Source organism: Crinia signifera, chromosome 19 (genome assembly GCF_055691185.1).
Source record: "Crinia signifera chromosome 19, ASM5569118v1, whole genome shotgun sequence".
Lineage (NCBI taxonomy): Eukaryota > Metazoa > Chordata > Amphibia > Anura > Myobatrachidae > Crinia > Crinia signifera.
This window is the reverse complement of record NC_139226.1, coordinates 115385373-115403569: the sequence shown is the minus strand read 5'-3', so window position 1 is coordinate 115403569 and position 18197 is coordinate 115385373.

The following is an 18197-nucleotide window of genomic DNA, read 5'->3' as shown; positions in this document are numbered from 1 at the left end:
AGTATACTGCGTTTGCATTGTGCAAGCATCAAGGTGCTGCTTCGTACTCGCACAATATGGATGCCTCTGCAAAGTGGTTGACAAAAAATGACTGGGGTGTTATCATGCTGTTAGCGGGGGGGGGGGGGGGTGTTGTGCATGGTGAGTCATGGCTTCTGTGTGACTACTGCCTCCTCGAGTCTGTTCTGCTATAGACCTACTCAAGCAGTTGTGTTTCCCGTTCTTCTGAATAGGCTGCGTATGTGAACACTGTATGCAAATAGGTCGCAATAGCTCTGGTGGAGGTCGACTTTCATTTCTGGGTGGCAGCTTCACTTGCAGATATGAGCAGTAGCGTTGTGAGGACAACCGCACTATCATCCATCTCTGAATCGGGCCCTAAATCAGAATCAACTTTATTGGCCAGGTATACTTGCGCATACTAGGAATTTGGTTTGGATTGCTGTGCAACAGCCAGTTAGGTACAGTTCAACAGTGACAGTACAGATATACATAACACATACAGGTGTGGGCTAGATGTACCCTGGTGGTTACAGGTGCAGGGAACATAAATTCGCTGGGCAGCACAGCGCCTAGGCAGCCACTGGTCGTTGCAGCAGCCAGGTGGGTAACAATATAAGCAGAGATGGTACAGTTATCACACAGGGAACACATACTCACTGAGCTGTACAGCGCCTAGGCAGCCATTCATGGCACTACTAGACACTGCAACAGCCAGGTAGGTAAACGATAAGCAGAGACAGTACAGTTATACATTGACAGGGGAGACACAGGTTTACAAGGCTGAGTGTACAGTTCCTAGGCAGCCATTTGCGGCGCCATCTTGCCATGCTGCTCACAGGAGAAGGGCTCAACAGGCCTTCCCTGGAGGGAGAGCCAGCATGGTTGGTGGGGGAGGTGGTGGTGGGGTGGGGAGTGAGGCCAGGGGAGAGTCGAGGAGGGTGGTGGTCCATGAGGCCTGGTTGAGGTGGTAAAGCCATACCTCCTCCCTTTGAAGTGCAGGGGGGGGCCTGTTGGTTGACCTGCAGGCTGGAAATCTCTGTGTCCTGTGCTGCCGCGCTGCCTCAGGGGCTCTCAGTGCTCGGATCCTTCATCCTCCAGGGGTCCCCCCGTGCCGATGCCTTTTCTTTTGCTCCTCTCTCCCTTGGGGTTCTCCCGGGGGGGGGGGGGGGAATAAGTTCGCCTGGGCAGCCTGGAGAGCTCCAGCAGCCCTCCTGCATTGCACTAGGGGGGGTGAGCTCCAGCAGTCCTCCTCGGCCGGGGCCTGCAGGCTGGGAATCCCTGCTGTCTCTGTAGCCCCGCCGGGTGTTTCAGTTGTGGTCGGGGGTCCTCCTTCCAGCAGGGGCATACCTGGTGATCTCCGTCGGGGTGGGGGTCCCCCGGCCGATGGTGCTCCCTGGGTCTCTGTGACAGGGACCCACCAGCGCTGCCTGCCTCCGGCTGCCACGTCCGTGTGGAGGACGGAGCTAGCGTGCTCTTTCCTCCAGCCTCCACTCGCCCACTCTGACCGTCTCCTCCATCCGCCCTCTCTGCCTCCACCACGCTTCTCCGTGGGCCGAGGATGGGGAGCTCCTTGGATGGGAGAACGGAGCTCCGTGTGTATGCGACCATCCTCGGCCCCACCGGATGTGATCCACACAGCTACACCATGCACACAGCCTGTTTCCTTTTTCAGATTATTTGTTAGCATCCAATAAAGCTAAGGTTAAAAATGGTATATATATATATAAATATATATATATATATATATATATATATATATATATATATATATATATATATACAGCATGTGTCACATTTGTTCATACATATTCATTGTGATTTTTTGAATGACTGTACATGCATATCATACACATTGCGCATAGGTGAGGGGTAACTAAAATTTGGTGTGGTGGAAAAAATGCAGGCATGCCCAGGCATTTTTAAGGAGCAGTGATGACCATGTCCAGCCTGTCTCAGTCTCAGATTATTGAAAGCCTCAGACCTTCTCCCGATAGCACAGATGGCAAAAACTCTTCGATGGTTCAGGAATTGCATATGGATTGTGCTTAGCAATCCATTCTCAATTCTCTTGCAAGGGGAGTATCCTGTAACTGCCTGGATAGCAGCTTTCTCCTCGCAGATCACTGCGACTTCTCTGATTAACTATCCATGCTGAATTAGTCCCACAGTCTGTAACAGAACTATTCTAATCATAGTGTCTGATAATGCACTTTAGTGTGATCTGTGGCTGAGGGTGAGAATGTTGTACTAGTAATAGAAACAAAGGGGTGAATTTACTAAGATGGGAATTCTGTTGTAGGTGGGATGTTGCCCATAGCAACCAATGAAGATTCTGAGTGAGATTTAACCCCTTCCCGACATGTACTTCCAGACACATGGCATAAACGTACGTCATGACTTGTAACTGTCACCGCGTCTATAGACGCGGTGACAGAGGGACGATGTCTGCTGTCCCTGACAGCAGACATCTTCCCTCATTGCCCAGGGAGGACACCGATGCCCCCCCCCCCCTCAGCGATCGCTGCGATTGGCCAAAAGCAGCGTTTACGGTGTTATGTGCATAATTTTGACTCTGCTGCCCCCTAGTGTCCAAAAAAATTAAAAGCAGGTTGAAATAATGATGTCATAATAAAGTATACATATGGTCTATGTTAGTTATTAACTATTTTGAGTGGTATGATTATTTGTCTCACAAGCAGAAAATTTAACATTTTGCAAATTGCAAAATGTTCAATTTTTTTACGACATTGTGGTATTTTTCACAAAAAAAAAAAACAGACTGTATCGACCAAAATTTACCACTAACGTAAAGTACAATGTGTCACGTGAAAACAATCTCAAAATCACTGGGATAAATAAAAGCAAAAAAAAGTTATCCCCACTTAAGTGATACATGTCAGATTTGAAAAAAAGGCCTCTGTCAGGAAGGCAAAAACAGGCTGCGTCGGTAAGGGGTTAATGGGATGAAAGATTCAGAAAAAGAGAGATTTGGTGAGAAATCTCCAGTTTTTTTAAAGCGGTAATCATTTACACTTCAAAATCAGGAACAGGTGGGGTTCTGGATTCTGCACTCAATTGGTTCTATATTTTACCCTGTATTGTCGGGTTTTTTCCGCTATTTTTCTTATTGTTTTATGTAGCGGGGGTGCTATCCTGACCAACTGGGGGTCAGTGATCAAAAAATTGGAGAGAGAGAAAAGACAGTTGTTTGTGGATGCACTCCTGATCTAGAGAATTGATACTATTGTTTCAATAAATGTATTATTTTTTATATAAAACCGTGGGGACCCCTATCGTCTTTATTCGTATGATGTTTGACAAGGAGTGGCCCACAAAAGTGTGCGAAAAAATGAGAGGTTAAAATATACCAACATACACAGTGATGGAAAGTAAAGATTAGTGTTGGACAGGATTTTAAAACGTGTAGGCAGATTTCATAGGATGGTTTGATTGTTAATAGTTAGGTGACATTCCCTTATGGTGTGTTTGTGTGTCACACTGTTTGTCAGTATTGAGTCACTATTCTTATTGCCCTTAATAGAGTTAGGAAGTGTGCCAGTTATTGGGAGGGGTTTTGTGGCAGTGGATTGATCTCTGTCGTTTTCCACTTATTTTGCCAACCCTTATCTCTAGTATGTATTTTATTGGCACTTCTGCGGTCTATCAGTACAGTTAGGTACATATACTTCAAGCTTCTGTCAGCATGTAATGGCTGAGCTAGTATGTGTTTTGGCCTCAATTATGGCTGTATGTCACACTTTGCTATTCTTAAGTATATGTTGTGAGCCCCATAAATTTATTTTGTTTTATTCTTGTTTGAGGGTATATACAGTATCACAGTTCCACTCTAAACTTCTATCACGTGTGGTTGTTTGGCTGTAAATCAGCGTCTTATGTTTGATAGAGTGTGTGATATGGCCGTGAGTCGGGCTCTATGTCACACAGGTATTGTAGACAGTGTTTACAGCTCCTATCACCTATGCCTATTTAGCTGTTTATATCAGCATTTGGCAAATAGTGAGACGTGTGATTTGGCCTTAATTCTGGCTCTATGTCACGTTCAGCTGTTTTAGCGGTTAGAGGATAATTATTTAGCTGTAAATCAGCGTTTGATATTTAATAGGGTGTGTGATCTGGCCGTGGATTCGGCTCTATGTCACACTAATGTTATATATAAAAAATTATTTCCTCCTCAGCTCCTATCACATATGCTTTTTAAGCTGTTTTTGTCAGCATATGGCAATTAGTGAGGTTTGTGATTTGGCCTTAATTCTGGCTCTATATCACAATTAGCTGTTTTGTGGTGTCTACTGTGTTCTCCTCAGATTTACACTTTAATAGGATGTGTCATTTAGCCTCATTAGTGCTTCTGTATAACACATTGGCTATTCGAGGATATTATGAGTTTGGGACTTGATACTGTATATGGATCTGGCCGCATGTAATACAAACTTCCTATTGATGCTTGGTGGGTCAAGTGATATACTTGCTTATTTGAAAGAGTGTATTCATCTAATTTCTATAGCCCTCAGTGGATACTTTTTGCTTACAGTTCTTATTCCTGTTTTGGCTTCTTGCCCAGGATTTCAGATGAGCAGTTTTGGATACATATTATTTCGTTCCTACTGATTACTGCTGACCTCTGCAGTGGTTTGTTTTCATGTGTATTTACACTGATCAGCTGGCTGAATTGCCAGTACATTTTTAAGCGCCTGTGTCACGTCTTTAGTGATCGTTGCTAGTATTGCTTATAGACACACTTTTAAATTCTACCTGCTTCAACCTTTATTAGCCGTTCAATTATTAAGTGGCCGGTTCAGGTGTGCATTATTGCCTTTTGTTGGCCGTGTGTTATACTGTAAATTTAACTAGCATACAGTGCCTTCCCTATAGGTTACCCCATATAGGTAGACTGCGTGAGCAGCAGTTGCTTATTTCCGCCAGCAGTGGGTCAGAGCGATATTGCTATAATCAGACAAACAGTGGATATGACATAACAACAAATGATACAATTTACATCCTATTAGATCTGCCTAACATGGGTCTAGGACACGTGTTTCGCACTAGGTGCTTCTTCAAGCTAGCCAAACGATTGTTTTCCACCATTCGATCTTTATTTGTGTGTCCCGCCAATCATCTTTGAATCGGCGGGTCACGTGTCGACTATTCGGCCAATGACGCTAGAGTCTTCCCTGCGTTCGATTTAGCAAACGAAGACCTAAGGCAGGGCTTGACAAATATCTTTAAAATCTAGGAGCCAGGATGAAAGTGTAGGAGCCAGACAAACTAAAAATAGGGACAGTATGCGCCAAAAATGTACAACGTAATGCTTATTACACATTTTACATACCCATTACATATTAAACCAAAGGCCATAATGAGCTGCCTCTTTCGGGAAGGGTATATTGTGTGTACACTCAAAATCATATGTATTACGGATCATCCTTTAGTTTCCTCTATTGCTGTTTATGAAATCAGTCAGGTGTGTAGCTAGCATTAGAAGGTGCACAACTGCTAAACCCTAAAAGATACATGTAATGCTTAATTTCCGGGTGACCTGGGAAGTGTATCAGTAAGTAATGAGTACACCTGTGTGTCTGCCCAGTGATGTGGGAAGTAGGTCAGTGTGGAATGGGTACACCTGTGTGTCTGCTGAATAACCTGGGACGTGTGTCAGTTAGTAATATTTACACCTGTGTCTGCCCAGTGATGTGGGAAGTGTCAGTAAGTACACCTGTGTACCTGGGAACTGTGTACCTGCCGAGTGACCTGGGAAGTGTCAGTGAGTAATGAGTACACCTGTGTACCTGCCTGGTGACCTGGCCCATATCGCCTGTTTATGGCATCAGAGAGTAAGCAGGTGCATGGCCCAGATGTCACAGCTAGCTACTGGTGTGTGCAGCACTAACACTCACCTAGTCTCTGTAGTTCCTACACTTCCAGGGTGTACTGCTGTAGGAAGGAGCCCCTTTGCCATCCTCGGGGCTGACGGCAGGCTGTAGTTAAGGCCAGAGATGTGATTTTGGAGTGGTCTGGTCCCTTACTCCAGCCCCAGGGGCTCTGGCTGAGTAGCTGCTGGTCACCAGGGGAAGGAAGTCTCCCTGCTTCGACAGCGGCTGGGGGTTAGTGGTGACAGCGGCTGGGGGTTAGTGTGGAAGCTGCCAGGTACATTGTGGCCTCGCAGCCAGGGCCATGTGTGGGGGTGGCCGGGCTGCTGCTGCCTGTGTGCGGGCCGGGGAGTGGCCGGTTGCTGGGTTCATCTTGAGGGGATGGCCAGGCTGCTGCTGCTATGTGCGCCCGAGAGGTGGCCGGGCTGCCGCGGCCGTGTGTGGGGGTTGGACGGGCTGCTGCGGCCATGTGCAGGCCAGGCTGCTGTGTCCAAGTGCGGGGCTGTTGCGGCCGTGTGCGGAGGGGTTCGCCGGGCTGTTGCGGCCTTGTGCGGAGAGGTTGGTCAGAATGCTGCGGCCGTGTGAGGGAGGGGTGGCCGGGCTGCTGCGGCCGTGAGTGATGGCCGGGCAGCCGTCGCGGGTTACGAGGGGGACTGTGCTGCTGGAGCTGTGAAGGAGGAGGGGTGGCTGGGCTTCTGCGGCCGTGAGTGAGTGATGGCCGGGCAGCCGTCACGGGTTGCGAGGGGGACTGGGCTGCTGGGGTTGTGAGGGAGGGGTGGCCGGGCTGCTGCGGCCGTGAGTGATGGCCGGGCAGCCGTGGCGGGATGCGAGGGGGACTGGGCTGCTGGGGCTGAGGGAGGGGTGGCCGGGCTGCAGGGGCTGAATTGCTGCTTTGCGATGCTGGCTCCTATTTTGAAATAGCCGCGGCAGACCTGATCTGGGATGCCACGGCTCTGACCAGATTCTGCTTCCTCCATCGTAAAAAATCTGGTCGCCAGGAAGCAGAATCTGGTCGCCGTGGCGACCTGGCTCCCAGGGTTTGTCGAGCCCTGACCTAAGGGCAGAGTGGGAAAAAACATTACTACAATGCTCCAAAGACTTGATAAAAATTTTGGTAAAACATGATGAGGTCATCCTAAACCAACTTTCACAAGAAATAATGGTACTTGGAGAAAAACTTAAAAATTTCGAAACATTAGACCAATTTCAAAAACAATATGATAAATACAAAAAAGAGATTAAGGTCTATGAATCAGAAATTATAGAACGTAAGAAAAGGAAATTCCATAGGGACAAAATGGACTTCCAGAGTAATAAAATATTCAAATGGAACATCAGGACAAACAGACCTCCAAATCCCAACAGAAGCGGTAACACCTCAAACTACACAACATCGGAACCTGACTCATCTGATAATGAAACAGTGGATAACAGACTTTCACGATCTCATTTTTTAGGGATAGGCAAAAGAGGCAGAGACCCTGGAGAAAGAGCAGGAGGGGCCAGGGGGGGGGGGGGGGGGAAGAAGAAGGAAACGGGAATACCTCGATTGGCAAGAGGAACCCAGAGACAGGAGGCGTTTCAGGGAATAACACATCCTAAAGCCCCACAATTTACATCAGACACTGCACCCCTGAAAATTATTAACCTCACAGACAGGGAATTAACACCCAGCCAAGAATCTATCCTCAAAAGAGGACTCTCCTTTTCACCTTCCTCACAAGCGGACAGGTTTGATCTAGAAAAGGATCTAAATTTATTTGCTAGAAAAATCCTCCTGAAAAAATTCTTCTGTCAAGCAAAAACCCCCTCAGCAAATCCTGATAATCAGGAAACCTTAGGGGAAGAGGACCAACTTGCATTGGAAACGTTATTAGACCTAGCATCCGAAAATGTGAGTGATGAGCCCAACCCACTGGCCACAAACACGTACCACAGAACACCAGAACCTTTTGACAAGTCGAAAATAAAGAAAAAAATCAGTATTTATACCAGACGCAAAAATCTGCCCCCAAATACAGGTATACCAGACCTTGGTCTCACAAGATCTAGACAAGCTATTGGGCAAACAAAGACATAAACCAGAGAACATCACTGAAGGAGAAAAAAGAGCTCTCAAAGAAATGGCATCCTGGCACGACACAATAACGAAACCATCAGACAAGGGGGGTAACGTGGTATTATGGCCACGCACCCTATACACCCAAGAACTACAACGCCAACTAAGTGACTCCGATTGTTACAAAAAACTCATCTTCAGTCCATGCATAGAATATTCTCGTCAATACAACACCCTGATCAGATCAGCACATGAAAGAAAAATTATCTCTAACAATGATCAAAAATTTTTACAAATCAAAAATCCTAGAACACCAACCTTATACCTCCTCCCCAAAGTCCACAAAAATGCCAAAGTACCACCAGGCAGGCCAATTCTATCCGGCAAAGGGAGTTTAACTGAGAATCTGAGTATCTATGTGGACCAATTTTTAAGACATCACGTCACAGCCCTACCATCATATCTGCGAGATACGATGGACGTGTTAAATAAGTTGGAAAATCTCACGGTCAACAAAAACACATGGTTGGTATCCCTGGATGTTAAAAGCCTCTATACCAGCATCAAACATGATAAAAGCATTGAAGCTGTACAATACTTTTTAAATATGGATGCAAACTATGATTTCAATAAATTTTTGATAGAATCCATCAAATTCATACTTACCAAAAATTACTTCACATGCCAGGGTTCCCACTATCTCCAGGTACGGGGGACCGCGATGGGGACAGCGTGTGCCCCAACGTATGCGAACCTGTACCTCGGGTGGTGGGAAAGGGAGGTGGTGTTCAACGATTCACATATGAAATTTTACAGAAAAAATCCCACTGTATTTACGTTTCATCGACGACATCCTACTACTGTGGGATGGAGAGAAAAGCGAATTGGAGGAATTCATTGGAATTTTAAATCAAAACGACCTCAATCTGAAGTTGACGCATGAAATAAGTCAGAGCCAAATCCATTTCCTTGATCTCCTAATTAGCATCGACACAACTGGTAATTTATGCACAGATTTTTACAGGAAAGAAACTGCAACCAATAGCTTACTGCACGCCTCAAGTGGCCATCTGCCAAGTACAATTAAAGCTATCCCCAAAGGGGAAATGATAAGGACAAAAAGAAACTGCTCGAACCCCCAAACTCTGCAAAAAAGAGAACATGAGTTATCAGATAGATTAATAGAGAGAGGGTACAGCAAAAACCTCATCAAAAAATCTCAAAGGGCAGTACAAAAGATCACACGCGACTCCTTGCTTCTTCCCAAACAACGGAACCCAAACCAGACAGAGCCTATTCGGTTCATTGGCACATACAACAACCATTGGAAGGATATTCGCCAAATTCTACAAAAGCATTGGCCTGTATTACACACAGATGAAGATCTAAAGCGAATCCTCCAACCTCAAGTCCAAGTTAATTGGAGAAGAGCTAGAAACGTTAAGGATCACCTAGTACGTAGCCATCTGGCAGAAGTACCACCAGCAACAGTAACCACACTAAAACAAGGTTCTGAGAAATGTGGCAGGTGCAAAGCTTGCAGTTATATGATTTCGACCAAATCATACAAAGACAAATTTGACAAAATATGGCACATAAAAGGTCTGATAACCTGTACCACAATTGGGGTGGTATTCCAGATACAATGCCCATGTGGTAAAATATATGTGGGCAAAACCAAAAGGCCATTTAAGGTACGAGTATTGGAACATATCTGCTCTATACGTAATGCCAAAAAGGATGCGGACAACTTCAGAAAACTCAGTCCAATAGCAAGACACTTCATGCATTACCATGACAATGACCCTAGAGGCCTCAGAGTGTTTGGCATGGGGCATATCCAATTAGGCATCAGGGGGGGAGATCTAGATGCTGAGCTTCTCAAAACAGAAACCAAGATGATCTTCCTGATGGACTGTTTACAGCCAAGAGGGTTAAATGAATACAATAGCTATTTGCCCTTCCTTTGAACAGCCACTATCCCACATTGAATCAGACCACTACATGAATACCATCCCCAAAGAACACCAGTGGTTTATATCACCAAAATTTCTCCTCCAACCCACCCAAATAGTCCTCCCACGTATACCCTACATTTGCCCACCAGTGCCATCTAAATGAAAAAATGGAAAGTGTTGATCATAAGGGGGAAATTTACTAAAGGAAATTTGTAAAAAAAAATAGGTGTATTTGTATCCAGAAATACACTTATTTTTGACATGTACTTTCCTGAAAATATGGCAATTCGTAGTCGTATTGATGTGCTATCAATACGAATACGAAATGCCGAATTCGGGATAGTAAATGTCAAAAATAAGTGTATTTCTGGATACAAATACACCTATTTTTTACAAATTTCCTTTAGTAAATTTCCCCCTAAATGACAAGCTGAAATACTTACCAGAATCAACAGAATTCCTGTAAAAGATAAAATAAGAACAATATCAATTTAACCAATAATGTCAACATACAGAAAAGTTAGAAAATATTAACTCAATAACGAATATAATTATAACAGATAAAATTATATCAAAATTTCACCAACTTTTTTTTCTGAAGTCAAATCACCCATCTTGGCATATTAAATATCAGGAATTACGCTAGAAAACGACAAAATAACACATATAATATATAAAAATCTGAAATCCACCAAACCACCATTTAAAACATCATTGATATTGAAGCCTGAACATGTCATATATAAAACACATTATATAAACCATGCAGACTGCCGGGCATATCATGGATACTCGGCATATCACATAACCAAACACCTCAAATGAATACTGAACATCCAACTTAAGGAGCAACAATCTAAGTATAACAATTAGGGGAGGAACGGATCCTAAAAAGAAGATTCCTTCAAAGTTGCAATAGTTACCTCAATAATCGAAGCCACATAAAGTAGATAAACAGATAAACATACAGATTCCGGGGCGCCTGAATATACCACACAGATAGACGGGCGAAGCCCGAGGAATGGATCATTGGTGCAAGACGAACACGTGATGAATCACGTGATACCGGCAGCGGCAGCAGCATAACGCCGCACAGCAATGACAGACGCATAGCGACCCGCGTCATTGGCCGAATAGTCGACACGTGACCCGCCGATTCAAAGATGATTGGCGGGACACACAAATAAAGATCGAATGGTGGAAAACAATCGTTTGGCTAGCTTGAAGAAGCACCTAGTGTGAAACACGTGTCCTAGACCCATGTTAGGCAGATCTAATAAGATGTAAATTGTATCATTTGTTGTTATGTCATATCCACTGTTTGTCTGATTATAGCAATATCGCTCTGACCCACTGCTGGCGGAAATAAGCAACTGCTGCTCACGCAGTCTACCTATATGGGGTAACCTATAGGGAAGGCACTGTATGCTAGTTAAATTTACAGTATAACACACGGCCAACAAAAGGCAACTTAATAATTGAACGGCTAATAAAGGTTGAAGCAGGTAGAATTTAAAAGTGTGTCTATAAGCAATACTAGCAACGATCACTAAAGACGTGACACAGGCGCTTAAAAATTTACTGGCAATTCAGCCAGCTGATCAGTGTAAATACACATGAAAACAAACCACCAGCAGAGGTCAGCAGTAATCAGTAGGAACAAAATAATATGTATCCAAAACTGCTCATCTGAAATCCTGGGCAAGAAGCCAAAACAGGAATAAGAACTGTAAGCAAAAAGTATCCACTGAGGGCTATAGAAATTAGATGAATACACTCTTTCAAATAAGCAAGTATATCACTTAACCCACCAAGCATCAATAGGAAGTTTGTATTACATGCGGCCAGATCCATATACAGTATCAAGTCCTAAACTCATAATATCCTCGAATAGCCAATGTGTTATACAGAAGCACTAATTTATTTATTTATTATTTATTAACAGTTTCTTATATAGCGCATACAAATTCCGCAGCGCTTTACAGAGCATAGTTATGAGCAAACACAAAACAAAATTACATTACAAGACAGTTTAGGACAAGTACATGGTTAATACAGATAGTTGCATCAGGGGACAGGACACTGAAGCAATTATCAGGGTGGCAGTGGTTTATATATTCTAAGAAAGGCACATGAGGAGAGAGGGCCCTGCCCGTGAGAGCTTACATTCTAAGGGGGAGGGTTAGACAGACTGGGGTGACACAGAAGGGGGAGAGGTGAGCATAAACAGGTTAGGATGAAAGATGGTCAGGTTTTATGCAGGAGGGTCGGAAGAGGTCAGCTTAGTGTTTGATATTTTAAGTCTAAAAAAACGCTGGGTCATCCAAGAGTAGACAGCAGAGAGACAGTTGGAGATATGAGTTAGGATGGAAGGAGAACGATCAGGAAACGAGGGGTAGATTTTTGTATTTTCGGCATAGTGGAAGTCGAGTGAGCAAATAAGTTCACCCAGAGAGGACATGTAGAGATAGAGAAGAGGGCCAAGAATAAAATAATCAGGGACACCTACTCTCAACGGAACAGCAAGAGAGGTAAAGTCATTAGAGGTACAGCTGGGCATTTTCAAAACGGACAGTGCAAGTACAAGCATAAAGAGTGATATTCAAAAAGTTTTAGCAGATGGAGAAATGGTGATAACACAGCTGAATAGGCAGATTAAGCAGCCAGGAGAAGTATGATGTGAGAATGAAGTAAGCTCACTCAAAGCAGTCTCTTGGTTTTCTGGGTTGCTGGTGTCTTTCTGAGTCACTTTGATACGAAGATGTTAAGTTGGTTGGCAGTTTCTGTCCAGAATAAGTCCAAGCTTTAATCTATGTAACTGTTTTCGCCCTACTTAAAAATATTCCTACTTTAAAATATGACAAACTAACAATAGTCAGCTTGCAATGGTCAGCCAGGCTGAGGTCAGCCTTGTGTTCACAATATATACTAAAAGCTGTTTCTAAGTTAATTGTTTGAGACCCCACCCAGCCAGAGCCCCTCTTCCACTAGCAATAAAACTAAGATAACAAATGGTAAGAGGTTACATACCATCCCAGCCACTAATAAATTCTAACTCACTTTCAAATCTTATAAAAATATTTGCACAATTACCTAAATATAGCAGTTTGCAAGCAGCTACTTCAATACTGGTGTAACAGATGATATGAGTTACCTAAATATAGCAGTTTGCAAGCAGCTACTTCAATACTGGTGTAACAGATGATATGAGTTACCTAAATATAGCAGTTTGCAAGCAGCTACTTCAATACTGGTGTAACAGATGATATGAGTTACCTAAATATAGCAGTTTGCAAGCAGCTACTTCAATACTGGTGTAACAGATGATATGAGTTACCTGTAATGAGAAGGAGACAGGAGTTACATCACAGTTGGTCCAGAATAAGTCAAAGCTTTAATCTATGTAACTGTTTTCACCCTACTTAAAAATATTCCTACTTTAAAATATGACAAACTAACAATAGTCAGCTTGCAATAGTCAGCCAGGCTGAGGTCAGCCTTGTGTTCACAATATATACTAATGAGGCTAAATGACACATCCTATTAAAGTGTAAATCTGAGGAGAACACAGTAGACACCACAAAACAGCTAATTGTGATATAGAGCCAGAATTAAGGCCAAATCACAAACCTCACTAATTGCCATATGCTGACAAAAACAGCTTAAAAGGCATATGTGATAGGAGCTGAGGAGGAAATATTTTTTTATATATAACATTAGTGTGACATAGAGCCGAATCCACGGCCAGATCACACACCCTATTAAATATCAAACGCTGATTTACAGCTAAATAATTATCCTCTAACCGCTAAAACAGCTGAACGTGACATAGAGCCAGAATTAAGGCCAAATCACACGTCTCACTATTTGCCAAATGCTGATATAAACAGCTAAATAGGCATAGGTGATAGGAGCTGTAAACACTGTCTACAATACCTGTGTGACATAGAGCCCGACTCACGGCCATATCACACACTCTATCAAACATAAGACGCTGATTTACAGCCAAACAACCACACGTGATAGAAGTTTAGAGTGGAACTGTGATACTGTATATACCCTCAAACAAGAATAAAACAAAATAAATTTATGGGGCTCACAACATATACTTAAGAATAGCAAAGTGTGACATAGGGCCTTATTTTGGTTCATTCTTTCTGACAAAATCCTTCTTAGATGGGCAAAACCATGAGCACTGCAGGTGGGGCAGATGTTACTTGTGCAGAGAGAATTAGATTTGGGTGGGGTTTTACTTCAAAGTGAGATCTATATTGCAGTGTAAAAAAAAAGCAGTTAGTATTTTCCCTGCACAGAAACAAAATTACTCACCCAAATCTAATTCTCTCTGCACATGTTACATCTGCCCCCCCTGCAGTGCACATGGTTTTGTCCATCTAAGAAGGATTTTGTCAGAAAGAATGAACCAAAATAAGGCCCATAGAGCCATAATCGAGGCCAAAACACATACTACCTCAGCCATTACATGCTGACAGAAGCTTGAAGTATATGTACCTAACTGTACTGATAAGACCGCAGAAGTGCCAATAAAACACATACTAGAAATAAGGGTTGGCAAAATAAGTGGAAAAAGACAGAGATCAATCCACTGCCACAAAACCCCTCCCAACAACTGGCACACTTCCTAACTCTATTAAGGGCAATAAGAATAGTGACTCAATACTGACAAACAGTGTGACACACAAACACACCATAAGGGAATGTCACCTAACTATTAACAATCAAACCATCCTATGAAATCTGCATACACGTTTTAAAATCCTGTCCAACACTAATCTTTACTTTCCATCACTGTGTATATATGTATGTTGGTATATTTTAACCTCTCATTTTTTCGCACACTTTTGTGGGCCACTCCTTGTCAAACATCATACTAATAAAGACGATAGGGGTCCCCACGGTTTTATATAAAAAAGAATACATTTATTGAAACAATAGTATCAATTCTCTAGATCAGGAGTGCATCCACAAACAACTGTCTTTTCTCTCTCTCCAATTTTTTGAACACTTCAAAATCAGACTGGTTTTGCAGTGTAAATGATTGCCACTTTAAAGAAACTGGAGATTTCTTACCAAATCTCTCACTTTCTGAATCTCTCTGAATCCTATTAAATCTCACCCTCTATCTCTTATCTTCGGCAGCACAGCTCAGCCCAGAAAATTTCCAGGCATACCACCACCATATACACCCATCCTTTTTTGAACTTTTATTTCAGTCCTAGAGACGATGGTTGGTCCTATGAATAGGTCCTTGAACCTAATGCCACCGCCCACCTACAACCCTTGATCCACAAATTACAAAAAATTGAAAAAATAATTTTTTAGAGAAAATAATTCAGTGGGTTGGTCTCATTTAGGCCTCGAGGGGCCACTGTATCCAGTGTATAGATCCACTGTGCTTCACACCTTTTGAGCGCCTTTGTGCGATCACCTCCATGAGTAAACTTAGGCATATGGTCCACCAACATATATTTAATGGTAGAATTCTGATGTCCAAATTCTAGACAGGCTTATCTGTTTTTCCGGTCTCCTATTGCCAACCTAACGGTGTACCGGTGGTTTGCCATACGGTCTCGGAAAGGTCTTGTCGCCATCCCTGTGTAATACAAGCCACAGGGGCAGACCAACACGTAAATCACATATGGAGTTGTGCATGTTAGCCGGTGTCATATTCTGATTCTCTTTCCGCTATGTGGATGTGCCACTGTCTTAAAAAAATGTATTAAAATTGTCTTTATTATGTATATTATGTAAATGTTGTCCTAGATGTTTGTTTCATCCTTTCTTTGTGTTCTATTGATATAACAGGAACCCTATTTAGGGCTTATTTATGCATTAATGTTAGTATAATCCTTTAGTCAAATGTAATTGATTGTTACAGTAAATGGCAGTTTTTGTTATAGAATACTATAAATATGATCTGGGTCCATCTCCCTTGTATGCAGGACACATATGGTCTAAGGTGCTAAAACATACAGTATCCATGGCTGGAACGCACAGCCATATTGGATTTCATATATATAATATACACTAATGCCATTAACGATGGCTTTTTATGTGACACAGCTATCTGACAGCTATATGGGGTAACTATCCGATTGTTGAGCAACATAAATTGAGGAACAATGCGTGTGCAACTAAGGGTTGGTGTCATAATCACCAGGATGCCGCCGTGGAACGCACAGCCATGTTTATTCTGTACATATACATGTGTGGGAGATGTGCTTGTGGTGCACAGAAAAGTATATCTGGCTGCCCGAGCGGACATCATGTAGCTATAGCGCTACTATTAGTGACTTTAAATCACTCCACTTACATTATTTGGCCACTTGACTATCGGGAAATAGGTGTTTAGGATGCTGGAACGCATCCCGGCCGCCGTGGAACGCACGGCCATCTTGAAAAGCCGGAGCTCATATTATACCACACACTGTAATGACTATTACATATTTGTTACGAGCCCCCTGTGGCGGGTCTGTGTAAATGCAGCCTGAGTCCTGTACTTGTTCTGTGTTCAGTCATATAATTAGGCAATGAGCACTCTGCCTTGTGTCAGTCTGCGCACCTGCAGTGGCTTTCCTCATTAAGGGGGCTTGTCCATTCTAGCTGTTCTGATTGGACATTGCTCCCTATATTACCCAGCCTGCCCTAAGCTCTGTGCTTGTTATACTGTTTGTTTCTAGCCATTGCAGCAGAGCACATGCATACTTTTCCTGACCAACCCTTATGCTTCGCTCCTGTACTTAGTCCTTGTCTGTATACCCTATCCTACCCAGCCCTGAGTTTGTACCTACCTGGATCCTGTTCACCAAAGTTTGTTTGACCCTTCATGTGCCTGTGCTGTGTTTGGTCCTGTTTGTCCCAGTTGATACTTGCTCCAATATACAGTAGGAGCAAGTTTCATCTTTGCTCCTTTGGTCATGGCTAGCCATGGCTATTCTATTGTTCTCAGCTGCAATACAATACGTATTGCAGCTGAGAACAATAGAATAGCCATGGCTAGTCATGGCTAGCCATGGCCAAAGGAGCAAAGAGGAAACTTGCTCCTACTGTAGCTTCTGTTTATGTACCTGTGTTTTCACCCATTTGTCTGTCTGTAACCAGAACTGCCCCACAGTCTGGTCCTGCTCTATGTATTGTCTGTATCTACCCGCCTGTGCTGGCTCTGCTCAGCAATACAGTCCTGTCACTTGTCTGTCTGTACAATATTGCATTTAGACACTGCCTGGGACTGCACCTATAATTCTATCTCCAGTGCTGTGGTGCTTGTGTATACCATCTGCTGCAGTGGTCCTGTAATAGTCACACATGGTAGTGTGCTAAAGTTTGTATTTGTCTTGTGTGTCTGGTCCTTCCTTTCCTGTTGTGTCACAGTCTAACTCTAGTCCTGGATGCCTCAGTCTGACCAGTGCAGCGGCAGCAACAGCTACGTGCAGAGCAGGGACGGCGCCTCTCCAGCCTGGTGCCTCCCTGCTTTGCAGACTCTGCTGAGCGGGTTACGCCGGCCCTGGCTCCAACCAATCAGCTCCTGTCATGTGCTTTAAATGTCTCATTGGGTATTCCATCATTTACGATTGGCAACGCAGTTACTCCTTATTCAATGAGTGTGTGTCAAAGGGTTGACTATGACTAGGTTGACCATAAATGGTCGACCTGCACAATGTTGACATGGCAAAGGGGTTGAGATGCATTAGGTCGAAACAGACAGAATGTTGCCACAAAGTAAATGTCGACACAATAATGTCAACAAGGACAGTTTTTCAACTGTTTTGACATAATCTCCACTTATGCCGACACGGGATTCATTCCCAGTTGTGGTCCATGTGTATGGAAAGCGTGAAAATCTACAAAGACAAATTATTAATGAAAAACTCATGTTGAACTTTTCATATGTCGTCCATTGACATTTTGCTTGTGTCAACGACCTAGTTCATGTTGACCTTTTGTCCATGTCAACCTTGTGCCTGTTGACCAATAATGACTGCCAGCCTAGTCACTGTGAACATATCAACCAGAACCATTATTAAATATGTCCCTTATCTCTACTTAAATCCAACTCAAGCCGGATGTGTTGCAGTGTGAGACTAGTGTGTAGGAGGGAGTGGCCTCGCGCGCACATCCGCTGACATCACTGCTATTGTGTTTGTAATACAATCCTGTGTCCTTAGTAGTAATTGTACACCCGCATCCTGCCAATGGAACTGCACCGCACCACAGATGATGAATCAAGAGATGTGCTAAGTGTATATTTATGGGTTATTCACTTTTTTT